General features: G+C 43.6%; 1 protein-coding gene across 9 annotated transcripts in view; it reads left to right on the top strand.

Moving 5' to 3' along the window:
• Nucleotides 1-16,443, top strand: part of Camk1d (calcium/calmodulin dependent protein kinase ID) — a 366,227-nt gene that overhangs the window by 120,768 nt on the left and 229,016 nt on the right. The gene's annotated exons all lie outside the window — the stretch shown is intronic.

The raw sequence follows: 16,443 nt of genomic DNA, 5'->3' as shown, positions 1-16,443 counted from the left end.
TGTGTCCATTACAAAATTAGTAGTCACATACATAAGCTTTGAGTTGTTGGTATTGTTTCTTTTTTTTCTTTTTATTTCTCTTTTATCTTCCTGTTTCTTTCTCTTTCTTTTTCTTTCCCTCCCTTTCTCCCTCCCTTTTTTGCAATAATAGGGATCAAACCCAGGGCATGCTAGGCAAGCCCTCTCCCACTGAGCTGTACCTCTAGCCCTATAGTATTCTTTTATTAGCCCTTTAATATTTGTGGGGGTTGTAGTGTTGTCTCTTCCTTCGTTAGAGATACTAGTATTTTGTGTCCTCTCCTCTCTTTGAGCACCCTGGTTAGAGGTTTATCAATGCTATAATCTTTTTAAAGAACAAGATTTTGGTTTGATTGATTTTTTTCTAGTGTTTTTGCTTCCAATTTTATCAATTCCTGTTCTTGTTCTTTCTCTACAAAATTGGAATTTATCATTCTCTTTCTTTAAGTTTCTTTAAGTGAGATAGTAGATTGTTGGTTTTAGATCTTTTGTCTTTATTATATAAGCATTTAACACCATACATTCTTCTAAGCTGTAGTCCACAAATTTTTGATATGTAATGTTTTTATTTCGATAAATTTTAGATATTTCCTAATTTTCCTCTTTTTGACTCATGGGTTGTTTACAAGTGCATTGTTTACTTTCCAAATATTTTGGAATATTCTAGATAATCTAATACTGATACCTACTTTAATTCAGTTTATTTTAATTACATTCATTGCTGAGACATAATACCCAGCAACCATAAATATAAGGTGGAAAGGTTTATTTTGGCTCACAGTTTGTGGTGGTTTCTGTCCATGGTCTGTTGGCTCCAAGGCAGAGGGGTGTGACAGAGGAGAAACAGCTCATGGAGTGGCTGACAGGAAGCAGAGAGAGAGATGCAGGGAGGGAGGAAGGAGACAGACCCTTTCAGGCCACACCCCCAGTAACCCACACTCCTCCAACCTGGCTTTATCTCACAACAGCACATGTAGCTAGTCCACTGATGAGTATCACACACCCATGATCCAGTCACCTTCCAAAAGCCCCACCTGCGAGCACATGAAGCTTTGGGAGGCATCTAGATATAAACCAAAACACCATTATAGTCAGATAACATACTTTGTGTGATTTCAATTCTTTAAAGAATTTAGGGTTTGTTTCATGTGCCAACTGTTGAATGTTCCATGTGCACTTGAAAAGACCTTCTTCTGTTGATGGTGAGTGGAGTTTATAACTTTTAATAGGAAGAAATATTTATGGTGTTATTCAGGACTTCTTTCATGTGTGTTTTCATGTGTGACCACATCTATGTCATATTCATAGGTATTTCTTATAGACAGAATATACTTGGATATCATTGTTTTAATTCAGTCTGAAAATCTTTGTCTTATACGGTGTGTTTGAACCATTTATTTAATGCAGTTATTGATATAGTTGGATTTAAATGTACCGCTTTATTATTTGCCTTCTGTTAGTCTATTCTGGTTTTTGTTCATCTCTTCACCCTTTCTTATAATACTTTCTCTAGGATTGTTTGATATCTCTAATATTACATTTAAATTTATCTATTAACTTTTGGTCCTTTCCCCCTTTATATATGTGTGTGTACGTGTGTGTGTGTGTGTGTGTGTGTGTGTGTGTGTATGTCTAGGGATTATAGTATGCATATCTACTTTTTCAAAGTCTATTTCAGGATAGTACTTTATCACTTGAATAAAATTTAAAAGCTCTAAACCAAGTAAATTTTTATTGTTTTTTCTTTATAATTATTATATGTATTATATCTACATACAGTGAAAATTCCCACTTTTATTTTTATTTTTATTTTTTTATTTTTGCTCTCAATAGACTTTCTATTTATAAAGAACTTAAACAGAGACAAATATTCTATCACAGTCATTCAAATATATCCCATTTCTTCAGGTTTCTCTGTTTTTCTTGGAAGTTTCAGGTTTTCTTTTGGTATCATTTTCCTTTGATCTGTAGACCTTCCTTTAGCATTTATTTTAGAGAGCATCTTCTGGTGATTAATTTCTCTCTCTCTTTTCCTTTCCTGAGATTTTATTTCACCTTTTTTCCCAAACGGTATTTTTTGGATATAGAATTTTAAGAATTTAAAACCTTCTCCTATTGTTTTCTAGCCTCTATCACTTGAGATGAGAAACTTGTACTCATTCTAATTGTTTTTTTCTCTGTAGGGGATGTATTGATTTTTCAAGATGTTTTCCTGTAATTTTGCTTTTCAACAGGGCATTATTTTCTTTGAATTTATTTGTTTGGGGTTTGATGATCCCCCCATCCTCCCCACGCACTGGGGATTAAACCCAGGGAGTGCTGTTTATTTTCTTTGGTTTTGAGACAGGGTTTTGCTAGTTGTCCAACTTGTGACCCTACTGCCTCAGTCTCTTGAGTAGCTGGGATTATAAGCCTGTGCCACTGAGCCCAGCCTCACAAGCTTCTTAACTCTGTACATTTGATTCTTCAAAGGCTTTGAATACTTTTGTATCTGTCCAACCTATATACTATTCGATATGGGACCTATTGCTCCTTTAAATTGTAGTGAACATCTTGTGGAGGAGCCCAGGATTGTGTTGATTTGTACATAGATTTACAGGATTCCTTTTCCAACTTTGCTCTCTGGGATTTCCTTCATAGTTTTGATCCTAGATTCTCCTTCCCCAGCTGTTCAGCGGAAAGATGGGCAGGTGTCAGTTTTACCTTCTGTACCTCACATGCTAGTTTGCAGCTTCTTGTGGCTGGGGCTGCCTTGGGGCAAAGCAGCAAGAGAAAATGAAGAGAAAATGAAGGAACAAAATGAAACAGAGCCCCGGACACTTTGAAACTGCAGGGTCCCCCGTTTACAGTTCCTTTGGCAAGAAATGAGATTATTTCCTGTGGTCCTAGGAGCTTATGTTGCCTAGCAGCATTTTAGCTTCATGATGAGGGCTGGCCTTAAAAGGGGACAGGGAGAAAAAGAGAGAAAAGAAAAAAAATATGCCTAGAATAGTCGTCATGCTCTTAGACTTGAGGGTGTCCCGTGCCTCTGGCCAGGAAGTCCTCTGGCCAGGAAGAGGAGATTTGTCTCATCCCACTGGCACTTTCTTGACTTGACCCTCCTTTGGATCAAAGCCAGGAGACAAAAGAGGAAATCTTAATCCATGAAATTTCCTGACATGCGTTTCTTCAAGATTTGACTTTCTTCCCGATGTACCTGATACTGCTTGCTTTTCAAGTCCTCGGTAGTCTATTTCTATATTCTGCATGTAAGTCTCATTTGTAATCAGTGGCAGAAACAGGCTTAGTGAGCTTACTCCATCTTGGCTGGTCCTCAAGTCTTATATTCTTGTATTTCCTTTATTTAAAACAAAATGCATGTATGTAAAACTCAATTATTCTATTAACATTAAGTTATATGATTAAATTACATATTGGGGGGACAATAATATTGCTATGACTAGCATCAGTAAAACAAGTAACAGTTACTGTATTCTATTAAGTGCCAGGCACTGTTCTAAGAACTGTACATATATATTACCCCATTTAATTCTTGTACTAACTCTTGTAGGTAGGTAATAGTATCCCTGTATAGATGATGATACTTATTGGAGAAATTAAGCAATGTGCCAACCTCATGTGGCTGGTGAGTAGTGGAGGAGCTCCCAGCTTGTGTAGTTCAAAAGTCCATGCACGTGTCTACCATTATATAATAATGTTGGTGATATCTTACACTTAACTATCATTTACTAGCACATGCTAGCTGGGAAATTTCTAACTGTACTAATCACCTTCAGAATGAAGTGTCTCGTTAGCACACTGAAATTACCATCCTAAGGTAAGAATGATACTCATTCTGCATGTTGGGGATCTGAGAACCATCAAGTGGCTTGCTGAAGAGCTGGCAACACAATGCACTTCTATAGTGCAGACAAGGATATTTTCAAGGACGATCGCTGTCCCCTCTGGAAGGTCTGGCACATATGCAGCCAGTGAGTTGTTAAATACTAGACTCCTAGCAGGGCAGAGCTGGAGGAGACTCACTGGGTCTAAATCCACCTTCTGAGTTTGGAAGTCTCACATCATAATGTATAGGGAAGTGTCCTGTCAAAGGTAAACTGACGCACGAGTGCTAGTTGTTACAGAGAAGAGGAGGGGAAGTGACAACAAGATCCCCATCTTCCTGTCGTCACCATGGCTGTGTTTAGAGGGCACAGATGTCCCAGGCATTCTGTAGGACACACATCCCCGATTCACATGGCTCTACCCAGGACTCCTCACCTAGGAGTATTTACTGTACACTACTCAGATGTGTAATTACGTGCCACGTGTGCAGGATACTTTTTCCGAATGAAAGGGGCACTAGTGGTAATTATACTGAGTGTCCTGGCCACAGTGGGACAAAGAGTAGCCTACATAATAAACCTGAGTTTCCGGGTGGCATAATTTACATTTGTCATTAGTTTGATTTAAATGATACAGAATGCTGTAGGTGGCCAGCACTCATGAGTGTTTATTGGTAAATCTGCTAGTCTGGTTTTCAGAGTCATTAGAGATGAACCACACACAACTGGGGAGTCCTTCACTCAGGGTATAGAGGGCACACATGCATTTTGTTCATTGTTGTTGAGCAAGAAGGGCTGTCTTTTAAGCAGATACAGTTTTAGTATGTGAATATCATGAAATGACAAGAAGAAAGGTTTTAAATTTATATGTGTTGGGAAAATTTTTCTCGAGGGCTAGGTGCGCACAAGCCTTTCAGGATGTATATGATTAAGTATGGGTGAGAATAGATAAAGATTCCCCTTTCCCTATGTTATGTTGAGATAAACGAAGATCTCCTGCCAAGTGCTTATGGCAGCGAGGCTTTGGAAACGGAAACGAATGTGAATTTTCTGCTATGTATTTGCTGTGAGTGGATGTGTCTCCCCAAAGTCCATGTTGTAACCTTAATTCCTAAAGCAGTGACATTGAGAGGTGGTGGCCTGTGAAAGGTGTTTAGGTGACAGGATTGCCTCAGGAGTGGAATAGCGCCATTCTAAGAGAGTAGTTCTTTCTCTGTAAGCAGGTTAGTTCTCATGGATGTGTTTTTGTTCTAAAAGCAAAGTTTCCTGCACACACTGTCTTGCTCTTTCACTTTTTGGCCCGAGATCGTGCAGCATGAAAGCCTTTGCTGGATGCCATTGCCATGCCTTGGGATTCCTCCAGAATCACGAGCCAAGTAAACTTCTGTTTCTGGCTTTCCTGGTCCTAAGGGTTGTTGTAGCAGCAGAAAATGGACTAAGACAACGCTCACGAAACATGTTGAGCTAGCTGGCGGCACATGCTGTCAGTTGCACTTCTCAGGAAAGGACTGATGTCCCTATTCTGTGTATAAGAAAACTGAGTTCAGGGTGGTCAGGTTCTTTCTCCTCCCTTGACAATCGATTATTGCTGGTGTTGGGATTGGGATCCAGTCTGGCGGCTCCAAAGGCTGTGCGCTACTGAACGCTGCTCTTCATTGCCCTAGAAGGCTGTTGGCATCTTCAGGAGGAGCATGGCCAGGCTGGCGAAGGCTGGGCAGGTTGACACCAGTGGACCGAAAGAAGGTTGTTCTGTCTTTATAGCTCAGTTTCCTTTCCTGGGGGATGAGGACTTGAGCTCATCCCGGTGGAGCAGTTTGCAGTCTCCCACTTCCATGTTGTGTACCTGTATTCAACTGGCAAAAGGACTCGCTGATGCATGTGCCAATAGATTTGGTTTGTGCAGTTTAACAAATGGAGAAGCACTGAGGTCTTGTGATTTTTGTGGGGCCTGGGAGAATTTACAGGGGCTCCAGGAGAGTCTTCAGGGCCTAGGGGAGGCAGTAGTTCTCATGCGCTTTCTGCCAAGAACTATTTTTGGCTATTACCCTTTTGGACGTCCTCCTTTCTACATTACAATTACAAGCTTCCTCCCTTTCTGTTCCATCGTTAAAATTGGAGACTGAGATGATCAGAAGTTTGTGGTTGTACAGGATAGGACAGTTTGGGCCCAGGATTCAAGGACCTTAATGTGAAATAAAACAGGATGCGGAGGCTCACATACAGTTTTCATTAACATCAGTATTTTACTTAGGGCATTAGTGGAGCTACTGTCACAGTTTGATTATGACTTGTTGATATTTTTTTTTTTGGTGGTACTTGCACTGAGCTACATCCTTACCTCCCCACCCCCCTTTTATTTTTGAGATGAGTTTCCCAGGCTGGGCTCAAACTTGCAATCACCCTGCCTCAGCCTCTCCAAGTGCCTGGGATTATGGATGTGTGTCACCATGCTCAGCCATGACGCCTTTCCTCAGAAATTTGTAGCATATATAGTACCTGTCCTTCAGTATCCAGGGGGGATGTTTCTGGGACCTCCGTGGATATGGAATTCTGTGGATGCTTAAGTTCATTTATAAAAAACTCTAGTGTTTGCATAGAATCTGCACATACTCCCTTGTACACTTAAAGGACCTCTAGATTGCTTTTTTTTTCTGGATTACTTTTGATACTTAATGTAAATGGTGTGTAAATAGTTGTTACCCAGGGCTTGGGGAATAATGATACGAACAGTAAGTCTGAATGTACTCCGTGAAAACTCAGTTTTTCTCTCTGAATATTTCTAATCTGCCACCAGTGAAATCCATGGTGTGGAGCCTATGGGTCCAGAGAACTGACTGCCTTAGGGATCTGGTCAGGCCCAAGGCAAGGAAGGCTCTGTCCTCGGCCTGCCAGGCTGCACCCGCTCCCTTCCCGAGCCCGGGTGAGATCATGGTTTCCCGGGATGCAGGGAAATCAGCAGCATCAGAAGATTTCTAGTGCCTAGGCCTGGCTCAACTGTATGCACCACATTTGCTTAAACTTATTATCTGAGCCAAAGTCCAGTTATTTGGAACCATGTTTCTAATGATAAACATAACGATTACGGTGTCTGCTGTTGTGAACCACTGTGGAGTAGGGGAAGGTCCAGGGTACCCTCAAAATCAAACCAAACCAAACCAATCCTGTTTCACCCGTGATGACAGGGTGCAGCCCCTCTTCCACATTCCAGTGCAGAGTATACGGTGCAGATGAATTATGACCAAGAACAAGACTTCAAATTGCTGTCCCTTAACTTGGCTTTTCCTTGCTTCCCAGCAGTAACAATCTCATAATGTTCTCCCTGAGTGGGTCACAAAGTGAAGGATTGCTCTTGCTGGCTGTCCTCATGGAGTGGTGGATACGGCAGATAACTGTTAAATGATGAGGCCAGGGAATTGATAATAAAGGCCAAGGAGTTTTTCTGTCTCTAATTACAGAGATTTATAATCTAGGAATCAGAGAGCTCTTGCGTAGTTAATTTTTAACAAATCCCTTATCCAGCCCTTCTCAATAAAGATTACTCTAGGTACTTACACAGTGGCGCACTCAGGCTGGCTTGGCCCATCTCTTCTGCTTGACGAGCTTTTTCCTGCGTATTTTACTGAGCAATTAAATCATTTCTACAGTAGAAAAAATAAGCTTCAGTTTTCCATCCACAATTGGGCTTTCTTTTCTTACTTTCTTCTTCTTTTGTTCAGGATTTAAAAAAAAGGCTTTTCCTCTATTCGTTCATTCAGCAGATACATACTGATCACATGGCCCAGAGAGAGTCATGCTTTATTCTTTCAGTTTGAGCTTCAAGACTGATGTACGTGCGCGCGCGCGCGCGCGCGCGTGTGTGTGTGTGTGTGTGTGTGTGTGTGTGTGTGTGTGTTACTGGTTATTGAATCCAAGTCTGTTGAACTGCATCCCAGCTCTTTTTTTTTTTTAAAAAATTTCTGAGACAGAGTGTCTCAATGAGTTGCCCAGGCTGGCCTTAAACTTGCAACCCCCCTGCCTCCTTTCTGGCCACATCGCCTTGTTGATTGGCAGCAGGAAGTGATGTGTCTCTGCTTGAAACTGTCTCTCACCTTGGATTCCCTGTTAGTTGTGCGATTCTGTAAATGAAAGGAAATGTCTCATCTGTCCTTCCACTTACTGCCTTGTGGTCATTATTTTGCAGTGTGATGTAAGACTCCTTTGTAAACTGACCAGTCACAAATTTTTCTCTTTAAAGGATGATTCCCATGACATAAATTTCTGGTTTTGTTGACTGCAATCACAGTGCTTGTTTTGGGTAGTAGGTACAGTTTTAAATAGTTTTCTAGTCTTTATGGTCATAATTTTAATGGCTCTGTGTTATCACCATGATCCACCCCACCTACCACCGTTCTTCAATTCCACAAAGTCCCTCCAGGCAACATAGGGAGTCTTTATTGGCCATGTTGTTATTACTGTTATTATTATTGTTTTGGTACCAGGGATCGAACTTAGGACCTTGTGCATGGGAGGCAGGCAGTGGCACCACTGAGCTAAATCTCTGGCCCTGGCCATGTTTTTATTAAAGAGGAGAATTTGACTGATAGTAAAACAGTTCCTGCTAATGTAGCATAGATTTGGTTTATTATTTAATGTAAATGAATTTTTAAAATAGGGAATCCAGGACTAGAATGGAGGCTTCCATGCTAAAGACACAAGAAATGGGTTATTTCTGTTCCATTGCCATTACAAAGGAGCTTCATCCTCCAGGTCACAGGCTACTAGAGATCCAACCATCAAGTTCTTATTCCAGAATAAAAAGGGCAAGGGAGAAAAGAAGATGCCTGATAGTTGAATCATCCCCTTTGAGAGCACTTTGCTGTGAACGTCACAAGATGACTTTGGCTTCAAATCCTTTGGGCACCTCCACTTCCAGAAGGAAGGGAGAATAGTAAGGGAGTTAGGAAATATCATCTTGTTGGATTGGCATACTGTTAGCTGCAGTAACAAATGCACCTCCATATTTTAGTGACTTAAACACCAGAGGCCTTTATTATTCTGTGACCAGAGCCCAGTGGAGATGTTCCTTGTTGACAGTAGGTCCTTCATGAGAGGACTTTGGCTTCTTGTGTCTTGTGTCTGTGGTCCTCCAGGACCTTAGAGGCGACCCAGAGTGGAGAGTTATGTGTGAGTGGCCTTTGCAGGAGCCCAGAAGTGGCCATGTCATTCACTACATTCTATTGGCCGAGCTCAGTCACATGACCACACAAATCTGCAAGATGGCAGACTAATATCTGCCACTATGCCTGGGATGAAAAGAAACAGATTTGTTGAATGGCTAGTGACTGGGCACAGTGCTGTCCCTGTAACATCAGGATTCTCTCACCCACAAAGAGGTTGAAACAAACAGAGATCCATGGGAACAGTTGCTGCCACGGCTGGGTGTGTGGTTTCCTCATAGGGACTCTGCCCACTCGGGGGCCTTCCTCACCTGCGTCCCAACCCAGGCCAGGCCTGTGTCGCTCAGGTCAGTCTGCCTGACAGCACCAGCCCTGGCCCTCTGCACTCTCTCCAAATCACTGACACACCACCAAATTGCACTCTTCATTCCTTTTATTTGTTCAGGGTCTCCCAGGTCTTGTTTTTTTCCATGAAACACATGAGTGCAAGGATTTTCTTTTCTTTTCTTCTTCCATCATCACTAGTGGTTCATCTTGCCCAGCAAGTGATGTTTCTTCCATGGGAGAATGGCTTGTGAGTCCTTCATGAGATCAGCTCAAGGAAATGATGGGGCCAGGAGTTGAGTAAACTTATTAAAACTTTCTGCCAGCATCTGGAGTCTGGTCTTAGGTCCTCGGGTCTCTAGTTACATTCTGACACAGTTGGTCATGTGCACTGCCAGCATGGACAAGACTTCACTTCTATGGGTCAGAGTTTCCCCTAGCAAACTCCATACTTAAAGGATGACCATTTTGTGACAGTTCATTGCTTGATTTGTTGCCACATAAAATTTTGTTCTCTTACCTTAGAGTGTCAGTAATGTTTTGTGACTATTTTTGTTGCACGACCTTTTGCTTCTAAAGCAGGCAGTATTTGCTATCACACTAAGTAATGATTGTATAATTTCCGTCTTCCCAATTAACCATCTCAGTAGCCCCTTGAAGCTTGCAGTGTCATTATCTACATTTTAAAGGTGAAGACACAGGCTCAGCGAGATTAAGTACCTTGGGTACTATTTTTTTCCCATTGCCGAGGAGGAAGCTGAAGGCCTTGTGCACGCCAGGCAAGGGCTGTACCACCAAGTTGTGTTACATCCCCAACCCATGCCCTGAACACTTCTGAGAGTGAGAGTCAGGCCTGCTCATTGTTATGCTAGAATGGCACGCACACACACATGCACACACACACACATGCACACGCACGCACATGCACACACGGGGACTGTCCTGAAGGAACAGGGACCCTGGGGTCCTTTTTTGTTCCCCTAACCCTATAGTTTCCCAAAGGCATCATCATCTGTTATGCCTTTGTTAACTTTTATGAAAATTTATGAAATATTTCAGATTTACTAAAAAGTACAGAAAAATGAATGAACAGACCACCATGTACCCACCACCCAGACTGAACAAATGTCAGTTAATTTTTGTCATCTTGGCTTCAGACTTCTCAAAAAAAGTAAGAAAAGCAGTGTGGATAGTTACATGCCATTGTATTTCTTAAGCCAGTGATGGCAAACCTTTTAGAGCTTTCAGTGATATCAACAGCCCGGTGCAGCATGCATACCAGAGGTTTGCCACCACTGTCTTAAATCATTCCATTTCCTCCTTCTTCCCCTAGGGCAACCTGTACCGGAAGCTGGTGTGCATCCTCGTTATGTGTCTTTTACCTTCATTCTGTATGTGTTATATGCCCAAGCACTGCAGGGCTTAGAGTGGGTGTGGGTAGGTGCATTTTTTATAGATTGACATAGATGGAATCAGTAGTGTAGGTATATTTTGATAACCTTCATTTTCACTCATTATGGTTTTTTGAAATATATCCCTGTTAATATAGTATATGTGGGTCTCATTAATTTAATTCCTATAGAGTATTCACTGAATGACTGTGCCATAGCTTTTCTCTTTTGGGATATTTACATCCCTCTAGATAAATACAAATAACTGTAACATGTTATGTAAATATATATATATCATAATACATATGTCGTAATATATATATCATGTAGTATAAGTACATGATATTCTATGGTATGGGTACTATTCCACGCTTACTAAAAATTCCCATTACTTTTAAAACTTATTTTGCACTTCTTATAGTATATCTTTATTTCTATAGGAGGGAGGTTTTCTCTTTCTTTTTCTTTTCTGGCAGTGGTGGGGTTGGAATCCGGGGGCTCTCGCGTGCTAGGCAAGCCCCCTGCCACTGAGCTACACTCCCTGCTGGAGAGAGTTCTTCGTTGTAATTTAACCAGGATTGCTGGATTCATTTCCAAAACCATTAAAGCCATTTCTGCTCAGCAACTTTCCTGCATTAATTTACCTTTTCCCCACCTGCTGAGAATAAAGCTGTCTTGTTGAGGCTTTGGTTAGCGTTTTCTGGATGATCACTGAGTTCCGAGCTGGACCCTCTGTGGGCTGTGTGCAGACGGGTCTGCCTGCGTGTCTCCGTGGCATGGTCTCTGTTACTGGTGTTCCAGGAGTCACGCAGGTGGCACTCTCAGTGGGAAGCCCGTGGTAGTAGGGATGTCAACTCTTTGTTAATATTTTATTTGTAGGATTTGCATATTTTCTCTTTTCCAATAAGATATTTGGGCTTTGCATCTTGTTTAAAATCAGTTTACATATATCTTCTAATTTGTTTCTCCTGAAGTGTCCCCAACATTGTCATTGTTAGAAATGGAATCGACATGAACTCTTTAAAGAACCCAGGTTTTCCTTCCATGGAATTACAGTCTAGCTAAGGCATCAGAACTCATTTCCTGAATTTCAGTTTCTTGGATGCAGGGTCCAGTGCTCTGTTGAAGAGCAGTGACCTGGCATGTGTTCTCATCATCTCTTTTTTCAAATTTGCACTTTGATCTTCTGTGTTCATAGACTTTGAGGCTCCTGGGAGGGACACCGTCTCCATCAGTTTATGATGGCACACAGAGGAATGGGAGATTGAGCGGCATTTTTGTTTAAAAGTCAAGTAAAGAAACAAGAGCATTATGAGCATCTCTGATATTTACCCTCAGGAGAGCAGCTGGGGCTGCAGGGTCCTGAGGCTGTTGGTGCCTTCAGCTCTGCACCTTCGGAGGCTGGAGACAGGCTCATTTGTTCCTGTCAGTGAAGGGGATGGAGCAGCGACTGGGGAAAGGCACCTCATCTTGGCTGGCGCTACTCGTAAGGTGTAGGTGACTCAGGAGGAAAGCACCTTGTGTATCCAGTTTATATTTTGAAGCATAATTTTCAGAAATACTGAAGTATGTGTGGCAGGGGAAAACTGTGAAGTCATAGCAGTGTTACTGTGTGTGTGTGTGTGTGTGTGTGTGTGGTTTAGCCACATTTCCAGAACCTTCTTTTGTTGGTACAGGAAATGACTTTCTGTGAGGAGGATGAAGTGCCATTTCCAGGAAGAGCCTGAGGAGGTGCAGGCCAGTTGCTAGGCGCTGGCAGATTAGTGATGAGATGCAGAATAGCATTATTATTCTCCACGCATCCAGCACTGTGGCGGAGGAGAATCTTGAAGCCTGCATGTGGGAGTTGGAGGGGCCCGAGGGCCGCAGTTCAAGTCTCTCCACTCAGGGAGGTTTGAGGGCCCTGGAGTCCTTCGCAGCTCTTGACTGGAGGAGGTGATGGCAGAGCACCCTGCCCATCATTCAGCTGCAACATTGAGACAAAAGACAAATGGGAGTAGGCGGCTTCATGGGAGAATTCGGGGGGAGAACAGGGCCTTCTGGTAGCTCAGTGAGGATGTCCACTGAATCCGTCAGTTCTGCTTTGTAGGGATGTTGAAGCAAGCATACGCTGTGATGCTTGTGATGTGCATGTGGGGACAGCCCGAGTGAGGACGTCTGTGATAGGTACAGGGCTACTCAGTGAAGTCGTGCGTGTGTGAGGGAGAGACTTTAGGCCCAGCTCCCAGGGCAGCGTGGGTGGTGGGATTCTGTCAGGAGCAGCCTGGGGTAGGGAAGCGTCATGGGCGGGGCGCTCCTTAGGTTAGGGTGACTCGGCCTAGCAGGGCTCTTGCCGAAGGCAAGCCAGGGTGACCGGGCATCACAGGGCGACCGTGGAGAGTGCAGAATCTGACCAGATGTGGACAGCAGCCACATATCCAGTGTGGGCGTGTGTGTGTGCATGTGTGTGTGCTTCTTGTCCAAACTAGGTTTACCAAAAGGGCACAGATGGGCCCAGGAGAAGGAAGGTTCAGGAGCCTGACAAATGATTGGCCAAGCCGAGCCTCTGTCAGGGAGCCTGAGAATGGTTCATTTAGCTAGAATTACTGCATTTGGGAAGCCAATGCTGAGCTGCATTCTTTGTGCATTAAAAAAAACCCTTACACAGAAGAAAAATGGGACTGACAACCAGCAGATGTGTAGGTCTCAGAAAAAACCTGCCCTGTCTTTGCCCTGTCCAGGGGTCCTGAATCTGTGGATTTCCTGGATTCCCTTTCTTACCCTTCACACAGCTCCCTGTACCTGGCCCTTGTGCCAGCCCTGGGCCTTCCGCCTGTGGGTCTCTCATCGTAGAACTAACTGTCCCTGGTTCTCCCCGTGTTCATTCATTTCTCAACAAAGAGGCTGCTCTGGCCACCCATCTGTAATTGCGCACCATCTATACATATATAGGGTTGTAGACATTATGTATTTAGATAAATTTAAGTTTTAAGGAATTTCTGTCTGATTTTTATTTCAGGCTCTTCCCAGCACTTGACCTGTGTCTTTGTTTACACTCAGCCTCCTTTCCCTGTGGCTTGGGAGCTTCTGGCACGGAAATCTCTTTTCTGGTCACCTCTGGGTCTTGGCCTGAAGGCTCACAGATGTGTTGCCTGTTTGCCACTGTCCCTGCTCCCCTCTAGAAAGCGTGCATGGTGATCCTGCTATGCCAGGTGGTCAGATTGACGGTTCATATTTCCTTGACAGAGCAGTTAATCTTCACAGGTCAGAGCTAGCGCATGTTTAAAGCCATGGCTGGTTTCCAGTTTCATTAAGGACGTACTGCCAGGTGGTGCTAACCTCTCATGTGGCACCTTGACACCTTCCAGGAAACACAGTTGTGTCCGGGCGGGTTGATGAGCTGTGTGCCTTGACCTGCAGATGTGACTGGCTGGTGGCGTCTCTGGCACTTTAATAATGGGCTGATTTAGGGAGATCCTTTTAGCTAGGTGAGTATTTTGGAGCCCTACAAATTTCACTCCCTGGGGAATCTCTTTTTGGGTTATCCTGCTTTTACCTTTCTTATGTCTCAGAGCAGCCCACCCCCGAATAGCAAGGAAATATGGAGAATCTACCCTGTGCTTTTAGAACTTAGCCTCTCTTGGCCCTGCCTCTGCTTGGGGGCTGGAGGGGATCCGTGGCAGGTGGAGGGCTGAGGTCGTGTTCCTGTCCTGTGGGAGGGATGATGAGGGCTGTTAGGAGCAGAGTGGGCCGTGTCGTCCCCACCTTCTCTGGGATGGATTGTAGCTGCCGGGCCTAGGAATTAGAAAAGCACTCCCATGGTCTGGCCTCCATTTTCTGTGCAGGATACAGTTTCAGGGAGTCGTCTTGTTTTTGTGGGTAGCCACAGGCAGCCCTAGCCTTATTTTTAACCAGAAATAATATCCATAATCAGCACCTCACAATAAATTGATTGGTTGTGTGTGTGTGGCCACAGCAGTAAAGCCTATGAGGCCTGAACTTTCTTTCAGAGGGGCTGATGGTCATGTAACTATGTTGTACACATGGGAGAGCCTGTCAGTTGTTCTGAAATTGAGTTGCTCTGTTAATCTGGAATGAATGCTGAGATGTGTGGGCCGTTTAGAAGGAGAAGGAATTAGAAGGTGAGGTGGTAGAGGGGTGAGATTTGTATTTACTAGTATTTGTACTTTCGAAAGGAATGAAAATTGTGATGTGTAATTTTAAGATGTCACGACCTAAGGCAGGGGCCTGATTCTGAACACTGAGAAGTAACTTAGGAATGGAACAGAAAGTCCAACTTAAAAAGTCCACCACCATCCTCTGATAGAGCATGGGCTCATGGAAGCAGAGGGAAGAAAAGCTCTGCCTTTAGCCCTTGGGACTGAAGTGGGACACGAGGGTCCCGTCCCACGGGCGGGTTCCCTGGTTAAGAAAATGTCAACAAATTGACCATCATGACCCAAATGGCCCCTGACACCCTGTGGATGAGAACCTGGACAGCTTTTTGCGTCAAGGGTGGAATATAATGAAAAACTTCTCTGCACCCCTCAATACTTACTCTTTCTGAATTGTGAGAGTTAACTGCACCCAGAGAGGAGGCATGGTTTCCAAGTGACAGAGCATGACTTTGATATCACACCAGTGTTAGAATATCGGTTTACTACTCCCAGAGCAAAAATCTTGATGCCTTTGAACCTCAGCTTTATCAGCTGTAAAGTAGACACGTGATGTTACCATGGAGGTTTACTGGTAGAATTAGGAATTGATGAATAGGCTTTCAGTGGCTTTTAATAAATAGTTTTGATAAAAATGGAGATGATGGGTGGTGATGATGTCGATTAGGTAATGAAGGCTTCACTTTTGGCACAATAACCTATTTGCCTGGGGAGAGGAATTGTTCTCTGTCCTCCCACCCTATGAACTTGGGAGCACAGAGTAGCATGCATCTTGACCACATTTGTTCAGTCTCATTTATGAAATGGCCCAAGATGCAGCTCAGTGACTAAAAGATGTGCAGGGCATTTTATTTGGCTGGCAAAGGTAGGTTCCACTAGTGTGACGCAGTCACTTGCTGACTTAAGAAGGGAAATTTTCAAGGTAAAAAATAGTGAGAATGTTTTTTATGTCACTCACTAGCATAAACAGGGAAATGGTTGGGCCAGGTGAGCTTCCTGCGTGACAGTCTTGCCCCTTTGACAGGAAGACCCTCATTTTCACCCAAAAAGCAGATAAAGAACACACATGTTCATCTAAGGCACTGCGAGTACTGTGCATTCTGTCCATTTCCCAGGCCTTTGCTCCTCCTCACTGCCTGCACGTCCTCCATCTGGTGTCGGAAAGCACCCCATGTGTCCCAGGCTCCCTTCCAGGCAGTGGCCCATCGCCTCGTCATACTGGGTTAGTCTTGTCAGCTGCAGTCACCGACTTTGAGATTTGGATAACTTCTCAAACCTACAGGCGTCTACTCTCCCTGTAGTGATACATCCTCCTCCTCCTCCTCATCACAATGATAATGTAGATTTGTATCAGTTTCCTATTGTCGCTTTAACAAGCTAGCGAAACTCGGTGGCTTAGAACAACACAAATTTGTTATTTTATAGTTCTGGTCAGAAGTCCAAAACTGATCTCCAGGGCCCAAGCCAAGATGCGCTAGGCCTTTGTACCTTCCGGCAGCTGTACCGGAGAATCCATCCCTGGCCTCTTCCAGCACCTGGGCCTCACCCGCGTTCCTTAACCTGGCCTCCCCGCCAG

Source organism: Heterocephalus glaber, unplaced genomic scaffold, assembly GCF_053883595.1.
Source record: "Heterocephalus glaber isolate CG9 unplaced genomic scaffold, H.glaber_assembly_v1.0 deba00000738, whole genome shotgun sequence".
In the NCBI taxonomy this organism is placed as follows: domain Eukaryota; kingdom Metazoa; phylum Chordata; class Mammalia; order Rodentia; family Bathyergidae; genus Heterocephalus; species Heterocephalus glaber.
This window is presented reverse-complemented; position numbering and strand designations above follow the sequence as displayed.